This window comes from Heteronotia binoei, chromosome 8 (assembly GCF_032191835.1).
Source record: "Heteronotia binoei isolate CCM8104 ecotype False Entrance Well chromosome 8, APGP_CSIRO_Hbin_v1, whole genome shotgun sequence".
Classification (NCBI taxonomy): Eukaryota; Metazoa; Chordata; class Lepidosauria; order Squamata; family Gekkonidae; genus Heteronotia; species Heteronotia binoei.
The window spans coordinates 7,808,338-7,826,961 of record NC_083230.1 but is presented as its reverse complement, the minus strand read 5'-3'; the positions used below and the strand labels follow the sequence as shown (position 1 = coordinate 7,826,961).

The 18,624-nt window shown below is 44.8% G+C and overlaps 1 long non-coding RNA gene across 1 annotated transcript; it reads left to right on the top strand.

Annotated features, from left to right (window-relative positions):
• Positions 1-10,988: 10,988 nt before the first annotated feature.
• On the top strand, positions 10,989-11,333 carry LOC132575991 (uncharacterized). The gene is made up of 2 exons (XR_009555721.1): positions 10,989-11,124; positions 11,243-11,333. It is a non-coding gene; the product is annotated as an uncharacterized LOC132575991 (long non-coding RNA).
• Positions 11,334-18,624: the final 7,291 nt, after the last annotated feature.

Genomic DNA, 18,624 nt, shown 5'->3' with positions numbered 1-18,624 from the left:
TTTGGAATTTACAGGAAAGGGAAAAGCTGTATGTAGTCATTCAGACATATAGGCTGGACTTCAAAAAAGCAAATTTTAACAAACTAACTGATCTCTCTCTCTCTCTCTCTCTCTCTCTCTCTCTCTCTCTCTCTTTGGAGAAAGTTACTACCTTGCTGGATGAGGGGAATGCTGTAGACATAGTTTATATTTATTTCAGAAGGCTTTTGATAAGGTTTCACATACTATTCTTATTGACAAGTTGGTAAAACGTGGTTTGGATCCTGTTTCTGTTAAATGGATCTGTAATTGGCTGACATATCACACCCAAAGAGTTCCTCATCCTCTTGGAGAGGAGTGACAAGTGGAGTGCCTCAAGGATCTGTCCTGGGACTAGTTTTGTTCAACATATAAATTATATGGATGAAGGAATAGAGGGAATGCTTATTAAATTTGCAAATGATACTAAATTGGGATGGGTCGCAAATGCAGTCGAAGACAAAGGCAGGATACAGGATGATCTTGACAGGCTGGAGAACTGGGCTAAAACAAATAAAATGAATTTTAGTGGGGATATATGTCAAGTTCTGCATTTAGGTAGGAAAAATCCAATGTATCATTATAGGATGGGGGAGACTTGTCTTGGCAGTAGTATGTGCAAAAAGGATCTAGGGATCTTAGTGGACTGTACATTTAACATGAGTCAGAACTGTGATGCAGTGGCTAAAAAGGCAAATTCAGTTTTGGGCTGCATCAACAGAAGTGTGTTGTCCAGATCACATGAAGTGATAGTATCGCTTTACTCTGCTCTGGTTAGACCTCAACTAGAGTATTATGTTCAGTTTTGGGCACCACAATTTAAGGATATAAACAAGCTGGGATGTGTCCAGAGGAGGGCATCGAAGATAGTGAGGAGTCTGGAGACCAAGTCCTATGATCCAGAGGAATTAGCCGTGTTAGTCTGTTGCTGCAAAATAGTAAATAATCCAATAGCACTGTTACGTCTAACAATTTTTATTGTAGCATAAGCTTTTGAGAAGCACAGATCTTTGGGAAGCACAGTCATCAGATGCATGGAGGGTATGTAGACACTGGCTGGAGATATATGAGTGGTAAAGGGAGTGGGGAATGGATGCAGGAAGTGAGTGCCATGTAAATGTAAAGCAGCTGCAAAAGCCATGAATAAGAAAAGAACATAAGAGAAGCCATGTTAGATCAGGCCAATGGCCCATCCAGTCCATCACTCTGTGTCACACAGTGGCAAAAAAATTTATACATGCACACACACTGTGGCTAATAGCCACTGATGGACCTCTGCTCCATATTTTTATCTAAACCCCTCTTGAAGGTGGCTATGCTTGTGGCCGCCACCACCTCCTGTGGCAGTGAATTCCACATGTTAATCACCCTTTGGGAGAGAGAATGCACAGCCCAGGCTGAGTGTGCCCACTTCCTTCTATTGATGGAATACCTGAAAGGAAAAGGCAGTTATTTCTGTTAATGAGATAACCACCCAAAGTCCCTATTAATTGTTGGGCATTGCCAACAATGCCCCTCTGCTCTGTACATAGGACAACCCAGCCAACCTCTATACAAAAGAATAAATGGACACAAATCTGACATAAAAAATGGCAATATTGAGAAACCAGCAGGACATTCAGAAACCAGTAGACTTCAGTCTACCAGGTCATTCCATCAAGGACTTAAAGATCACCATAGTTCAACAAAAACATTTCAAAAACAAAATCCAACAGGAAGCTGCTGAATTGGAATTCATATGTAAAATTGACTCCATCAGACTTTTATTGAATAGGGTGGTTTTACTCTTGCTCTGATATCCTCACCTGCAATTTCCATGATGTCTCTAAGCCTTAGGTAAAACTGTTTTGGTTCCTAAGCTCGCCTTAGAATTTCTATAATATAGTGGGTTCAATGCAATGAAGAGGCGAGGTGGTAGTGATCATAGCTCTTTTATTAGATACAGCATAATACAGGGCTGCACTAAAAGACTGAAGACTGGGCCAGTGGGGCCAACTATATATACATTCAGCTTCCAGCACAAGCATGGCATTGGATCATTCAAACCAGCAGGGGGCCTGTGATTTGAGCAGGGCAGTGAGGATTTGGATCCTGCTGCCCATTGTTCCTGCATCCCCAAGCTCAGGCCTAAAGGCTCCAATGAGCCAGGCAGGAACACCCTTGCAATACAACAACATTAGTTCTTATATACAACATCCCTTCCCCCCCCCCCCCTAGTTTGCAAGCCTCAACAAACATAGTCCAGTTAGGTAGGCTTGTGATGCTCCCTCATGGACTGCCTGAGCACCGGAGTAGGCGAAGGAGCGGTCGTTGCTTCCGGTGTGGCTAGTGGAGGGGCCGGCAATGCAAGAGCTTCGGCCGGGGTTGTGGAGTCCTCAGTGGCCACCAGCTCAGCCCAGAGGGAGGGAGCCAGAGCCTCTGATTCGGCCTGCTCAGTTGGTGGTGGAGTTGGAGCGGCTGGTTGGTTGTCCAGGCTGTAGTCCTTGCCCTCAACCTCTGGGCCTGCCTGGGACCGTAACTGGTCGATGTGTTGCCTAAGGGTGGACCTGCCTTCCATGGTCACCTTGTACATCATGGACCCCAGGACTTGGGCAACCCTGGCCGGGATCCAATTCTGGCTGCACCCAAAGACCAAGTCCCCTGTATCAAACCTGCACAGCACTCGAAGCGCCTCCAGCATCTTCTGTAGGTCTAGGGCTCAGTCCGGGTGCAACCTGTCGAGGAGGGTGGACAACTGCCAGCCCATTAAGAGCTCTGCTGGGCTGCAGTCCCACCAGGGGATAGTGTGCTGGGCTAATAGGAATTTGGCAAGGTGGGACTCCCAATCCCCTTGGATGATGTAGCAGAGTGATTCTTTAGTTGCCCGCACCATCCTTTTGGCTTGGCCATAAGTGGCGAGGTGGAAAGGGGCTGACCTAATGTGCCTGATTAAGTTACGGGCACAAAAGTCCTGAAACTCACCCGACGTGAACGCAGTCCCATTGTGGGAGACGAGAGTGTCCGGCAGGCCATGTGATGCAAACATCTGGCAGAGGGCGCCAATGGCAGCCTGGGAGGAGGTAGGTGCCACGGGGACCACCTCCAGCCATTTTGAGTAGGAGTCCACTATGAGGAAGAACGTCTGCCCATGAAAGGGCGCCGCAAAGTCCAGACGCAAACGGGACCAGGGGTTGCTCATCCTCTAAGACATTGTCAGCACTTTTTCCTGAGCCTCCAGCTCTGTCATCGGCACTGGATCTGCTCCACCTGGGGTCATTGCACTTCAAACTGCTTGTTTTTATTTGTCATGGCAACTAGAGGGATCTCAGCATCTTGAGCTTCTTCTTCCCTGATTCCAAGCTCTTTGGAACTTTCACTGCCACATATCTCACCTGAGGGAAAGTGATCTCCTTTCTCCTTCAATGCCAGCTTTGGAGAGTCATGACTAAGGTGTCCCTTCTCATGGCAGTGATAACATCCCATCTTGTTTGTGGAGGTTGCCCCTGGGTTGTTGTCTCAGAAATAAACAGGACTCTGTCCGCCAGAGCAACTGGCAAAGCTTTCTCAATTGCTTGCTTCTCAACCTTTAGGCTGCAGTCCTTCTTTCTTCCCTGCTGATCAGCAAACAACACCATATCGTTCAAGGAGGCAGGATTATGAGCTCGATTGAACCAAAGGTGGCATGTGAGACTAGGTGGAATGGGAAGCTGCCTAGGGTGGGAAACTAGCCAGAGGGTGGCTCCATCCTGGGCAGCTAAGCCTACCTCGGCTTACTCTTAGCACAGGCTTGCCCTGGACTCACTGCACGGTGCAACTGCTCAAGCTGAGTTCAGGGACTCCTTGTTGCTTTCTGGCGGCTGGCAGGCAGTGGTGCACCTGTTTTCCTGGCTGCACTGGCATTCCCCAGTAATGTCCTGGCTGGTGATTTGTCTTTGGTGCCAGAGGGGGCAGAATGAGCACACACAGCAGCAGCAAAAAACAGTCTGAAGTTCGGAGAAAGCCCCGCTTGCCCTGTATGCCTGGAGGAGCTTCTACTTGAAGTCCCTCTCCCCGCACTTGCCCTTTGGCTGAACTCCTTTCCTTTGTGGGGTGGGAGGCTACAGGGAGGCCAACAGGAGCATTCCCTCCCCCTCAGATCTGCTCCGGGCTGCTCAGTCAGCTCAAGGAGGGGCAGGCTTGACTGGTCAGGGTTGTAGCGGCTCCTGTTGAGAGGGGAGAAGCTCTGGAAGAGGCAGTGCTCAGCCACACCATTCAAATCAAGCCAGGCACCTCCGTTGCTGCCCTTTGTCCCACCCCTTCCTTAGGGCTCTATAATATAGTGGATTCAATGCATGGAAGAGGCGAGGTGGTGGTGACAATCAGCTCTTTATTAGATACAGTATAGAATAGGGCTGCTCTATAATCTACCAAAAATCTAATGTTTATAACGCCATATTGTTATGTTAATTTTAATAATTTATAATCTGTTTTAACCATGTTTTATAATGTAAAACCGATGTGATGTGTATTTTATGTTGTGAGCCGCCCTGAGCCCGCTTTGGCGGGGAGGGCGGGATAGAAATAAAAAATTATTATTATTATTATTATTATTATTATAAGACTGGAGAACTGGGCCCACAGGGCCTTATATACACTTCAAGGTCCCTGCACTAGCATGCCATTGGATCATTCAAACCAGCCAGAGGCTCATGCTTTGAGCAGGGCAACGGGTATTTAGATCCTGCTTTTCATTGTTCCTGAGTCCCTAAGCTCAGTCTTTATGGCTCCAATGAGCCAAGCAGGAACACACACAAATAATCTTCACTTTGGTCCACATATACAACATCCCTCCGCACTTAGAACTTTGGGTGCAGCCCGAATTGGATCCCGGCTAGGATTGCCCGGGTCCTGGGGTCCATGATGTACAAGGTGACCACGGAAGGCAGGTCCACCCTTAGGCAACACATCGACCAGTTACGGTCCCAGGCAGGCCCAGAGGTTGAGGGCAAGGACTACAGCCTGGACAACCAACCAGCCGCTCCAACCCCACCACCAACTGAGCAGGCCGAATTGGAGGCTCTGGCTCCCTCCCTCTGTGCTGAGCTGGTGGCCACTGAGGACTCCACAACCCCGGCCGAAGCTCTCGCATTGCCGGCCCCTCCGCTAGCCACACCGGAAGCAATGACCGCTCCTTCGCCTACTCCGGTGCTCAGGCAGTCCATGAGGGAGCATCACAAGCCTACCTAACTGGACTATGTTTGTTGAGGCTTGCAAACTAGGGGGGGAGGGATGTTGTGTATAAGAACTAATGTTGTTGTATTGTAAGGGTGTTCCTGCCTGGCTCATTGGAGCCTTTAGGCCTGAGCTTGCGATGCTGTCATGTAGACTGCCTGAGCACTGGAGTGGGCGGAGGAGCAGTAGCTGCTTCTTGCATGCCAAGCAGAGGAGCTGGCGATGCTGTATTTTCGGCCCGTGGTTTGGAATCCCTAAAGGCTTCCGGCCTGGTCGGGAAGGCTGGCACCAGGGCCCCTACTTCGGCTACCTTGGTATGAGGAGAAGGCAGAATGGCTGGCAGCCCCAAGCAACCCGGAGCCCACCAAAGCCGAGGCCCCAGTTCCCACTCCCCCATCAGCACCCAAGGCCTCTGGGGACCCGGAGCCGCCATATATGCCCGAGACCTCCAAGGTCCCAGAACTGCCGGCCGAAGTTCCTGCATCACCGGACCTGCAGCCAGCCATGCCAGAAGCCGCGACTGACCCACCACCCACTCCAGTGTTCCAGAGGTTGACATGAGAGTGCCACAAGCCTGCCTATCTACAGGACTATGATTGCTAAGGCTTGCTAACGAGGAGTGGGGGGAATGTTATGTATGAGAGTCAATGTTGTGATCAATGGTGTTCCTGCCAGGCTCATTGGAGCCTGAAGGACTGAGCTTGGGGATGCAGGAACAATGGGCAGGAGGATCCGAATCCAGACTGCCCTGCTCCAATCACAGGCTCCCTGCTGGTTTGAATGACCCAATAACGTGCTAGCGTGGGAACCCAGTGTTGCAATGGGTCCAGTGGGCCCCATTCTCCAGTCTTGTTAGTGCAGCCACCTACCATGCTGTACTCAATAAAGAACTTGTTATCACTACCACCTCGCCTCTTCAATGCCTAAGAACCCACTATATTATACCTTGGAAGCTAGTACCACCCTTCAAGAAGAATCCTGCATGCTGCAGCAGGAAGTAATGGAGGCCAGAGAACACACTCCTAGAACGGGTGGGGAACCTACGTCCCAAGGGCTGTTTATGGCCCTCGAGATCACTTGGTGTGGCCCTCTGGGATTGCTGGGCCAAACTGAGCCATGTGGCAACCTCTCTGGGCCCGGCAGGGATCACAGGAACCAGTTGTACTATATTTCCCTTTCTTTCCATTTCTTTCCCACATTTCTTTATTTCCCTTTCTTTTCCCCTTTATTTCAGTTTCTACCCCCATTCCTCTATTTCCCTTTCTCCCCCCCCATTTCTTTATTTCCCTTTATTTCCCTTTCTATGACCCTTTCTCTCTCCCTTCCTTCCTTTCTCTCTCTCTCTCTCTATGGAGCCTGTGTGGTGGGCATTGTGAAGGACTAAATACCCGTTGCTGCTGGGGTATGCAGGTGCCTTTAAAGGTCTGCTGGGAGCTGTTGCAATTTCTGCATGAACGGAAGGAAGGAGGGGTGGCAGGGATGGGGAGTGGGAACCAGCTGAGCTGCCACCAGTTCAATTTGCACTTGATTATCCCAGATGGTGTGGCCTAATATGCTAATGAGTGTGTGACCTAATATGCTAATATTAGGGGATGTGGTCTAATATGCTACTGGGTTTTTGCTGGGCTTTTTCTACAAAAAAGACCTGGACCTATGCATTTGCTAAGGGCGGCGTGCCCTGTGTGTGTGTATGTGTGTGTGAGAGAGTAGGCTCTCCCCACATGACTTCAAACAGAAAAACAATTATTTGCATTAAGTTTGCTGGTCTGAATTGTTCTCCCTCGGCGGATCACTGTTTTTTAAGTTGATAATTTTGTATGGCCTGCAAATGATATTATAAATATCCAAACAGCCCTTGGCAGAAAAAAGGTTCCCCACCCCTGTCCTAGAAGCAGCAGTGCATCCAGGCCCAGCGTGTGGGAGTAGGCCATGTAGGTGGTGGCTGCTGAGGGCGCTGCATGGCCTACAAGGTGCTGCAAGGTGCCCGCTCCCCACACACCAGCCGGCGCAGCTTTGTCTCTTTCCCACGCCTGAAACTCAGGCAGAGGAAAGAGGTAGTTCAACCTCGCTTCCAGACAGCCCAGGAGTGAGGACAAGCCCCTGCACCAGCTCTTTCCCCCGCCTGAGATTCGGGAGGAAAGAGGCGGCTCAGCTTCACTCTCAGGCTCCATTGCAGGAAAGGCAGCCTGAGAACAAAGAAGAGTTCCTGCACCGGCTCTTTCCCCCACCCGATTCGGGCAGAGGAAAGAGGCAGTTCAGCCTTGTTCCCGTGCTGCCTCCTCTTCAGGAAAGGCAGCCTGAGAGGAAGGACGAGCCCCTGCGCCATCTCTTTCCCCCGCCCAAGACTCAGGCAGAGAAAAGAGACGGCTGGGCTTCACTCTTGGGCTGCCTCCCTTGCAGGAAAGGCAGCCCAAGAGCTAAGAGGATGCCCCGCACCAGCTCTTTCCCCCGCCCAAGACTGTTAGAGAATTAGATAATTTCTGAAAATATCAAACGCTTATCATCTTGGTAATCAGAGTAATCTGCAGCGGTCATAGCCAAGAAACATAATCATTACACTGGCTGACCCTGCACACAGAAAGCAAATTCCGTATATAGCTCATCAGAATGCGGCACTAAAGTATGAGGAAATTATTATTCAAGTTTTCACAGATGTCCCAGCTGAAGCCTTACAAATGAGATGTAACCTCAGAGCAATAACAGCCAGACTATAGGGAAAAAATGTACGATATAAATGACTGGCTTCTAGTTGTCAAGTCTGCAGATTCAATAACGAGTCGATGTAGGTACAAAGAAACTAGTTTATTGATACTGGATGCTTGCGGCCTAAGCCAGGGCTTGAAGAGACTGAACCCATACAGTAAATACATTGCATATAAAGAATACTTCAAAAGCATTCCTACGGGCAGGGAAATTGTGCAGGGGACATTCACACATAGATGTTACTAATACATTCTCATGTTGATTAGGCATAGTGGCCTTGATGTTTTACCAGGCTCCTAGGACTTCCCCGGGCCTGAGCTGAGAAGGTTCAGATAAGACTTTTCACACATCACCATTTCAAAGCAGGGAGAGTTTCTAAGAAAGGGAGGGGGGACAGCAGAGAGGCACTAGCAGCATTTGGTTCTACCCAGCATGCTCTTTGGTTGAGCCAGAGTTATATTCAGACTTGACACTAGTAAACCTTCTGTCCATCATGGCAAGCAACTCCTAGCTTGGGATGAGGAGAGTGGGAAGAATCTGTTTAAAGCACTATGTGTTGATGTTTCTTAAGATGCTGGCAAATCTTCACAAAAATGGAAGATCCTGTCTCTGACAATGCCTGAGAAGATGCTGAATCAGTTAATGTGAGGAGGTGTGTTAACTGACACTCTCTAAAGTGGGAAGAAGGTGTTTACTATGCATTGGAGAGTGTTCTGTTTTATGTGGCTCAGTTGTTCCTATTAGATAGATGTTTAGCTAACTAATTCATAAATATATTGAGTGGGAAAGGGTGGGTGGGTGGATGGGATTCTGGGACCATTGCCTCTGTTTTTATTCTAATCACTTCTAGAATCCTTTTATAGCAGTTTAAACCTATTATAATAAGCATTTTCATTATTAGATTTGGTGTTCTTATACTGCACTTACAAATTTAATCTATAGGGAGAGGGAGTTCCCCTCCCTTCTTGTTACTTGGACACTTCTTGTTACTTGGATACTTAATTCTATAAGGATTATCATTTAATTATTGGGCTATTTGCTGAATTAATTCTTCTATTTGACTGAGTTCATAATTAATTTGTTTCTATTGTTACAAGTTCTTGAAAGGATGTGGGGAGGGTTTTGGGAAGTAAGTTGTGCTGGATATTTAACTTGAATCCCTATATAACAATTGTTCACTTCTATTACTTTATAAATTTGATTGGGTGTATTAATAATTAAATAATCCTGTTATTTCAGGTGTTCTCAAGAGATTGGACACAGCAGTCACAAAGTAAAATATCTTCACAAATCTTGTACTTTCTTCTTGCTTCAGGTTTGTGCTATTTTCTATATAACACTCTAAGGTAATCTTAATAAAATTAAGATGGCTGATGTGAAAATTATGTTGTTAAATGCCAGAGGCCTCAACAATAAGATCAAACAAAAATTATTACTAGACATATTTTGCAGACCAGACTGGACATTATATTCATACAGGAACCCCATCTCAGAGATTCTTCCATGCCAGTTCTGAAAACATAATGGTTCCCCACACAATACAAAGCTCCAGGTTCATCCAAGGCATGGGGAGTGGTGATCCTGTTGGCCAAAACTTTCTTTTAAATTATTGGACATAAAACTATATGATCATGGTAGAGTTTTGTTTATCAAGGGTTCCTTTAATGATCAAAATTTAACCCTGGCCTTGGTATATGCCCCAAATTTGGAACAGGTCTTTCATGGAAGATATGTTACTGCAATTGCAAATGTTTCAAGAGGGGGATCTGATTCCAAGAGGAGATCTCAACTTTGTGGTAGACCTCATTTTAGACAGATTATGAACAAAAACCAAATTAAAAAAAAAATCCAAAATGATATAAGGCTGCCACTTTTACCTATTTTATTCGCCCTGGCACTGAAGCCCCTAGCAGAATCAATTGGACAAAATCCTCAGATTTCTGGTATTCCAATAGGTGAGGTGGAACATAAACTCAGTTTATATGCTGATGACATGGTGTTGTACATTTCTAAACCATATACTTCCCTTCTAGCACTTCAGAGAATGTTGCAAAAAATTAGCACAATATCAGGACTGCGTATAAAACAAAACAAAACAGATTTATTCTCAATTGTCCTGTCAGAAAAAAACAATCCAGGAAATCAAATCTGCTTATCAGTTCAATTGAGTTAACTCTACATGGTGACATTTGGGGATACAAATTGCACTGGATATCTCAAAAATTTTGCATGCCAATTTTGATAAGGAGTTGCTCCTGTTTCTTTTCTTTTCTCTTTCTTCCTTTCTTTCACTCTTTCCCTCCCTTTCCCTTCCTGCTTATTTCCTTTCTCTTTTCTCTTTTTCTATATTTGTTTCCAACTCTTCTTTCTTTCTTTCTTTCTTTCTTTCTTTCTTTCTTTCTTTCTTTCTTTCTTTCTTTCTTTCTTTCTTTCTTTCTTTCTTTCTTTCCTTCCCTTCCTCCCTTCCTTGCCATTGCTAATCTGAGTAGACCTGGGGGTGGGGGGGGGAGGAAAGCTTTAAACGCCCTGCCATTTCATGTTTTCCCAGGCTGAGAGCATTTTATATTTTTAGTTTTCTGCTGTGTGGTCCTTGTGCTTTTTCTTAATGTTTTATTTTTAAAAATGCATTGCAAAACCCCACTATTCTTCTACCTTTCCTAAACAAAATATTGCAAGAGTTTTAGGCTTCTGTGTACATCAATTCCTGTCTCCCAGCTCCACCCCCCAAAGTCTCCTGGCTCCACTCCCAAATGTTAGTGGGAAAGTGTAAAAATAACCAGGGGTGGGGTGGGGAGTTTTGGGAAACCCTTATCTATGGCACTGGGTCTCTCACTCTGTAATAGCTGTAGTATTGGGGCTGGGATCTTGAATCCCACAGCAGCGGGGTCGGCTCTGATTTTCCTTTGGGCTTCTTAACGCTGCTCCTGCACAAGGCTGCGGGGACCAAAAGTGCGAGCCTGGGAGCTTCATTCAGCAGCGCGCCTCCCTCCGCCGCGCCAGCCGAAGTGAGCCTCGCGCGGCTCCTCATCCCGGTTGCCTAGCTACCACCCCTGCCGTTCCAGCTCCTCCCTCCCCTCGCCTCGCCGGCCTGGGGAGCACTGCGCACGCGCGCCCGCTAACGGGTCTGTGGCGGCCGCCGGGTTGGCGCCTGGCGGGCGTCGTTCGAGCGGGGGGCGGATGAGGGGGGCGCCGAGGCCATGAGCTCCCGGAAAGGTACCAGGACGGGGCGGCCGGAGCGGGCTGGGGTGGCTGAAGGGGAGGGGAGGGGAGCGTGAGGCGCCCGCCCGCCTTGGATGACCCGCCGCCGCTTTCTCGTTCTCTCCCCCTCCAGTGTTGGCCCTGCAGGCCCGAAGGCGCCGCGCCAAGCACCCGTCGGCAGCCGGCGGGAAAGACAAGCAGCAGCCGCCGCCGCAGCGCAAAAAGTGAGTCTGCCCGGGTGCGAGAGAGAGAGAGAACCGCAGCTTGGCATCCTTCTCAGCCCTCCCCAGAGGGCACGGCGGCGGGTGAGGCGAGCACAGGTGCCTGCTGCGCGCCCCCTCGGAGGCCCTGAGCGAACCCCCCTGCAGAAAGAGCACTCTGGCGGGACCTTGAAGCATTCGCAGAAGAAGCTGCGAAGCAGGGCCCGCTGTGTCAAACGCAGGGCTTTAAATGCTGAGGTTTTATTCTGGCACAAACTTTTGCGAATTTTGAGTTCACCGTGGACTGCGGTTGATTATAGTTATGCTGGAATAAAAACTTAGTAAGTAGGTTTTGTTAGTCTTTTAATTTTATGCCCCTTTTTGCAGCAAGGAGTCTCACATTGGAGATTAACAAGATTTTGTGGGCGAGCACCTGCTTTATTAAATATGTCGTGCATCTGTCAAAACATGCTCTAATCCACGAAGGCTGGTGCTGGAATAACATTTTGTTAAAATTAAGATGGATGTTTTTTATTTAATTCAACATGTTCATGGAGCCTCTTCATAGATATCTGTGATGTCTGTGAAGCAGGACTTAAAATGCTGAAGTTTTGTTCTGGCATAAACTTTTGCGAATTTGAGTTCACCGTGGACTGCGGTTGATTATCGTTATGCTGGAATAAAAACTTCTTGGCCTTTAAGGTGCCGCAAGACTACTGTTTTTACTTTTGGGGGCAAGTAGGTTTTGTTAGTCTTTTCATTTTATGCCCCTTTTTGCAGCAAGGAGTCTCACATTGGAGATTAACAAGATTTTGTGGGCGAGCACCTGCTTTATTAAATATGTCGTGCATCTGTCAAAACATGCTCTAATCCACGAAGGCTGGTGCTGGAATAACATTTTGTTAAAATTAAGATTGATGTTTTTTATTTAATTCAACATGTTCATGGAGCCTCTTCATAGATATCTGTGATGTTGGGACATACTTCTTTTCTCTCCCCTCTCCCTTTTCACCTAAATGTCTCCCCCCCCCCCCCACAAACTTTTATTTTGCTCTTGCTCTTACCCTTCCTTGGTGTTAAGTATAATGCAACATATCTTAATTGTCATACCCTGCTCTTGTGCTTCCTATGAGTGACATGTGTCCATAACCCCTTAGGTTGGCATACTGTGTTCTTATCTTTGTTCTGTGACACTCAAGTTGGCGCCTTTCAGCTTGCTAGTGTCTGCGCCTTGCGGTGTCCTTGTTCTTTGTCTAAGGATCAAGATTGGTAACAGCACTTTATTCTGAAAGCCACTCTGGAGTAGGCTTTTATTTTCTTGGGGAAGTAAGATGGTGCAAGAATGACTTGTGATAGGGCTCCTAAAAGAATCTGTGGCTGAACATGGAATTCTTCAGTTTCAGAATTGTTTTACTGTGTGTGTGTGTTTACTGTGTAGCTTGTTTATACTGAACATCCTCTCCCTCACTGACTTAACTGACAGAAATAACTGAGTTTGTATAGCTTTTTGTTTGTAGCAGAGATACCCCCACCTATGAGGTGTAGAACATACATCATAGGCAGGGGTATCTCTGCTACATTAGTACGTTGATTGCAATGCACGTGTGACTATAGCATCCCCAGTGTTTCTTACTGTGTACATCTTCTCTGGACTGATAATCCACCGTATGTAGTAAAGCCATTTTAATGAAGGTCAAACTGCATGTGACTTTGGGGATCTGTATTCATGTCTGATCATAGTTTTCCTATGTTTTGTATAGTTTGGCACCCGAGACTAGTCAGTGACTTGTTCTCACTGAGATGTTAATCCTGAGCTATACCACTTCATTCAGGTGTGAGATCACATCACAATGATTAGACTATACAAAAAAATTCTCTACCAATATATTCTCACAGCCTTCTTTTTTTTGTGTATTTAACAAAAAGGAATTTCAAATAGCATATCTTCCTTCCCTTCCCTCTTAACAACAATATCTAAGCAGATGAGAGTCTAAATGAAGCAAACTGTCTGCATAAAAACAATACAGCAAAGAGGAAAAGTAATCTGAACAGGAGATTAAACTTTCCCAACTTTCAGCTTTATAATTAACAACCTCCTTTCCTTAACTACCTTCAGCGTTTCCATTCCATATCTATCACAGCAAGTGGAAATAATGATCGTAGCAGAATTGTTCGTTTCAGTCAACAGTAAAAATAGCTCCCTAAAAATAAGCAATGCATTAAGAATTATGTACTTGTTAAAATGAAAGACCTAGCTAAAATCCAAATATGAAGTTATTACCCCAAATAAAGAATAATAAAATACCATACTATATGTCATGTATGTGGACTCAAGGGAGAACTGAATTGGGTGTTCCTGCACGGCTCATTGGAGCCAGACGACCGGAGCTTGGGGACTTGGGAACTAAAGCAGAAGGTCCTCACCATGCTGCACGACACCCACCCGGGCATTGTGCGAATGAAGGCCCTGGCCTGCAGCTATGTCTGGTGGCCCAGGATTGATGACACCATCAAGTCTTGGGTAGTGAGGTGCCAACCATGCCAGGAGACCCGGCCGGTGCCACCAAAAGTACCTGCACAGTAGTGGGAGTCCATACATAACCCCTGGTCCTGACTTCACCTAGACTTTGCGGGGCCCTTCCAGGGACAGATATTTTTTCTCATAGTTGACTCCTCGAAATGGCTTGAGGTAGTCCCCGTAGCATCCACCTCCTCCCGAGCCGTCATCATGGCCCTCCATAGGGTTTTTGCCACCCACAGACTGCTAGACACTGTAGTCTCAGACAATGGGATGGCCTTCACATCAGGGGACTTCCAGGACTTCTGCGGCCGGAACTTGATCTGGCATATCAGGTCAGCTCCCTTCCACCCAGCCAAGCAGAAAGGATGGTGTGGTCCACCAAAGAGTTTCTCCGCTGCATCATCCAGGGGGACTGGGAGTCCCGCTTTGCCGTGTTCCTGCTGGCCCAGCATAGCATCCTTTGCACAGCCACTGGTCGCAGCCCAGCTGAGCTCCTCATGGGTCGGCGTCTATTGATGTGCCTCAACCGCATGCACCCTGATCAAGTCCCGGACCTGCAAGAGGTGCCCGACATGGTCTGAGCACTCTGGGGTTTGATACGGGGAACTTGGTGTATGCCAAGAACTTTGGGGTGGCTCAGCATGGCTTCCGGCCCGAGTCTCCAGGGTATTGGGGTCAGTCATGTATGAGGTTACAACCAAGGGCGGGTTCACAATGTGGTGACACATCAACCAATTAAGGTCATGGGAGGTGCCCAGGGATGAGATCGAGGAAGACGGCGCGCCGTGGGATTCGCTAGACAACCCGGCTCCAACAGCCCCCAAACTGGCAGCCACAGCGATTCTGACCCCTGACCTTCCTCTGGAATCACAGGTATCCAGGAACCTCAAACCGCCGACAGAAGTTCCATGCATCACCAGCCCTTCAGCTTGCTGCGCCTGAAGCAGCAGCAGCTGCGCCACCACCCTCTCTGGCATCAAGGCGGTCAACACGGGAGCACCGCAAGCTGGCTTACTTAAAGGACTATATGTGTCAGGGCTTGTGAACTAGGAGGGGAGGGATGTTATGTACGTGAACTCAAGGGAGAACTGAATTGGGTATTCCTGCATGACTCATTGGAGCCAGACAACCAGAGCTTGGGGACTTGGGAACAATAGGCAACAGGATCATAATCCTTGCTGCCCTGCTCCAATTACGGCCCCCTGCTGGTTTGAATGGACCAATAGAATGCTAATGCAGGAACCCTGATGTGGATGTAAGGTTGGCCCTTTTGGCCCATTCCTCAGTCTTAGGCTTATGCCTCACTATGCTGAAATCAATAAAGAGCTGATGGGGGGTGGTGTGTCGCTGCAACATGGCGAACGCGTTTTAAGGAAGCTCCGACCTCTTCCCCTCCTTTCCATTAAAGAAAACACTATGGATAGTTCTATTCGCCGCGAAAAATGAGGAGGAGCGCACGGAAGACTCCCAGAACAACTAAGAAATCAGCTAAGTCTGTTGAAAGTCCCCCCCCGCCCTGCTAATAACAGAAAACCCCCAAACGATAAAGGCTCTCCTCTGGTAGACAAAATGGTGCCCATTACTAACTCTCTCCGTGCTGATCCCAGTATGGAGAATGAAGAAGCCCCTATTACAAAAAAAGACTTATCTGCTTTTAGAGATGAGCTCTGCATGTTCTTTACAAACTCGATGACTAGCTTACTTCAACCAGTAAATGTTAAACTTGATTCCCTTGCTGCAGACTTGAAAGAAACTTCTAAAGTAGCAGAAAATTCCACTTAGATGTTCTATGCTGCACAAGTTGAAATCAAGGCCCTCCAAAGCTTTGAGACTAGGGCTACTGAGAAAATTATGGCGCTAGAAAATGGTTGGCGAGAGAGAAACCTGAAGATAAGGGGGGGGGGTGGAGGAGGAGGCGGAAGAAAATAAATCAGCAACTAAGCTCATGATAGACTGGCTAGAAAAGGCTATGAAAATGGATGGGATATCACAAAGCACCATAAATAAAGCTTACAGAATAGGGTCAAAAGCTCTTATTGGGAGAAACAGACCCAGAGATATCCTCATACAATTTAACTCAACGGAGCTTAGAGATGCAGTTCTGCAGGAGGCACGAAAAAACGATCTTAAATTTAAAGGGAAAAAAGGGCTTATCCTTACAGATTTATCATCAGAAACACTGAAAAAACGTTGACGACTTAGGGTTGTATCATCAAAACTATTTGAGAAGAAAATTAGATTTTGTTGGAGTTCGGTATCGGATATTCTAGTCTTCAAAAATGGCGCGCTTTTCCAAGCATTGGATGGCGTCACAGGCAAAGCGTTATTAGCAGCCCTCAACGTTCCTATTACGCATGAAGAGGAAGAAATGCTGCTATCTACTGCCCACGCTGAAAACTAGGATAGATAAGCTGCTTTTATGCTGTTGTGATATGCGCTGGTTTATTTGCTAAAACAGTGGATTTATTAACCTGCTTTCGTGTTGTTACAGAGACGTGCTTCATACAAAGCAGCGGGTTGGAAAGGAACAGTTCTTGTCATTACTGAGACTAATAGGATATCTCTGCTGAAGAGACTCCCTATGATATAAGTTGGAACTCTTGCTTACTAAGAGCCTAACAATAGAATGCAAAACTTTTGCTTAAAGCCATCATTATGTAAATAGTTAAAAAAGAAGTTTATTAAGTATATAACTATGATTCATGTTCATCATAACGAAATGAATGTTATATATTATTGCTTAATAGGATCTATAAGTTTATTCTAATTGTAAGTAGTTAATGCATAGCTGATTGCTTTAATATTATTTGTTTATTCATAAGTAATGAGAATAATGAATTAATGTCGTTATACTGTAGTTAATGAATTTTTACATCCAGTGACACTAGTTCTATAGTATAAGATTAGATACTATAAACAATTAGTCTAGTATAGCGTTTGGTACATAATTAAAATATTCCTAAAATGAATTCAATGGTATTTTCCCTAAATTAAAATTAATGCGTAGTAGGACTATTATCTTTCATAATGTGTTCATGGATTGTATTTTAAGCCTGTTATTAGTTCTTTTAATGAAAATGGTGCTGATCTTTGCTCTTATCATAGAGATAATGGATAAATATAGTTTTGGAAAGGGACCTTGCAGTTTAGATGAAGATGAAAATTTCAAATTGTCATATTCTAATTTTATATAAAGTATTTCATTGCTTATTGATGTTAAAGGTAATTATATAAACAAATGTAGGTTTACTTATTGTAAGTAGATAATAAGTTTATTAATTTTCAAAGTTAATGTGTGTGTTATGTATATTTACTAATTAATTATAAAAATGATAGACATACACTAACTATACTAATACTAAAATTTGTATATATATCCTCAAGGGTTCTTCAAATGAAGGTCTCATCTCTTGTAAGTACACACCTCTACATATCTTAGTTTTGATATCTTTTGGATGAAGACTATAGTTTTGACAATCAGATTAACTTCCTTATTAGGCTTCACATTTATTATAGTTTTTATATATATATAAAATTAGAAATATAAAGGGGGAAAATAAATAAAATAAAAAATAATAAATATTAAAGAGTGAAAGTTTAATTTTAAAAAGATTTTGAAAATAACTCAAGATAAAGAAAATAGGCTAAAAATATCAGTTATTTTATTTCTAAGAGCTATTCATAGTAAAGTACTCATTAAGCTGGAGGGAAGAGTTACTTATTTAACTAAGCTTAATATATTAAAACTGCCCTCATATTAATTCTTTTTATTAGTAGTAGTTTAATAGTTAGTTTCAGTTCCTTAATGAGAGTAGTTTAATTAATCTCTCTTAAGCCTCTTACTATATAGAGGCATGGAACTGTATCCCACTAGTTGAGGATTTGTTAAATAGTTAAATAGTTAGTTGTTCTCAGAGAAGTTTAGTTTGGTAAGTGTTATTTTTATTTATTTATTTTTTAAGCTATTCTGCCAAGTTATACATAGATAGGTTGATATTTCTGTTGTGACAACAATGTCTAAGCACATTAAAATAACCTCTTGGAATTGCAGAGGATTAGGAAATCCTATTAAGGTTAGAAGAATCTCAGATCAAATGTATAAGGACAAAATAAATATTTTATGTCTACAAGAAACCCATCTAAAAACAACATATGATCCCTGTTTAAAAACAAAATGGTTCTCTCAGAGCTTCCAAGCTCCAGGCTCATCTAAGGCAAGGGGTGTGGCCATACTGATTTCAAAATGCATTCCTTTCCAATGTCAAAAAACATTAGTTGATCCACAAGGTAGATATCTATTTATTCAAGGTGACCTTGATGGTTACCCAATAACTAGCAATCAATAATCAATTAGAGTTCATAGAAAATGTTTTTTTTACAATTAAACGAGTTTAAATAAGGTGAGATTGTGCTAGAGGGAGACCTTAACTTGATAGCAGATCCTATTTTGGATAAAACTTATAAAAATAATATTCTAAGAAAAAACACAAATCATGTTTCAAAATTACAAACTTTATTTTTATAATTTGGTCTACAAGATGTCTGGAAGCTGCTAAACCCAGGGGTTAGGCAATATTTTTTTTTCGCCTGTTCCTAACACATACTCACATATTGACTATTTGCTTATGTCTAATAGCATAGTGCAACATACAGTTGAGACTGATATAGGTACCCAGTGTATCTTTGATCACTCTTCCGTAACAGCCACTTTAGAACTAAATAACTCAGAAGGCAATACTTACTCCTGTGGAGTAAAGCAAGAAGTCATATGGGATGCGTTCAAAGCAGTAACTA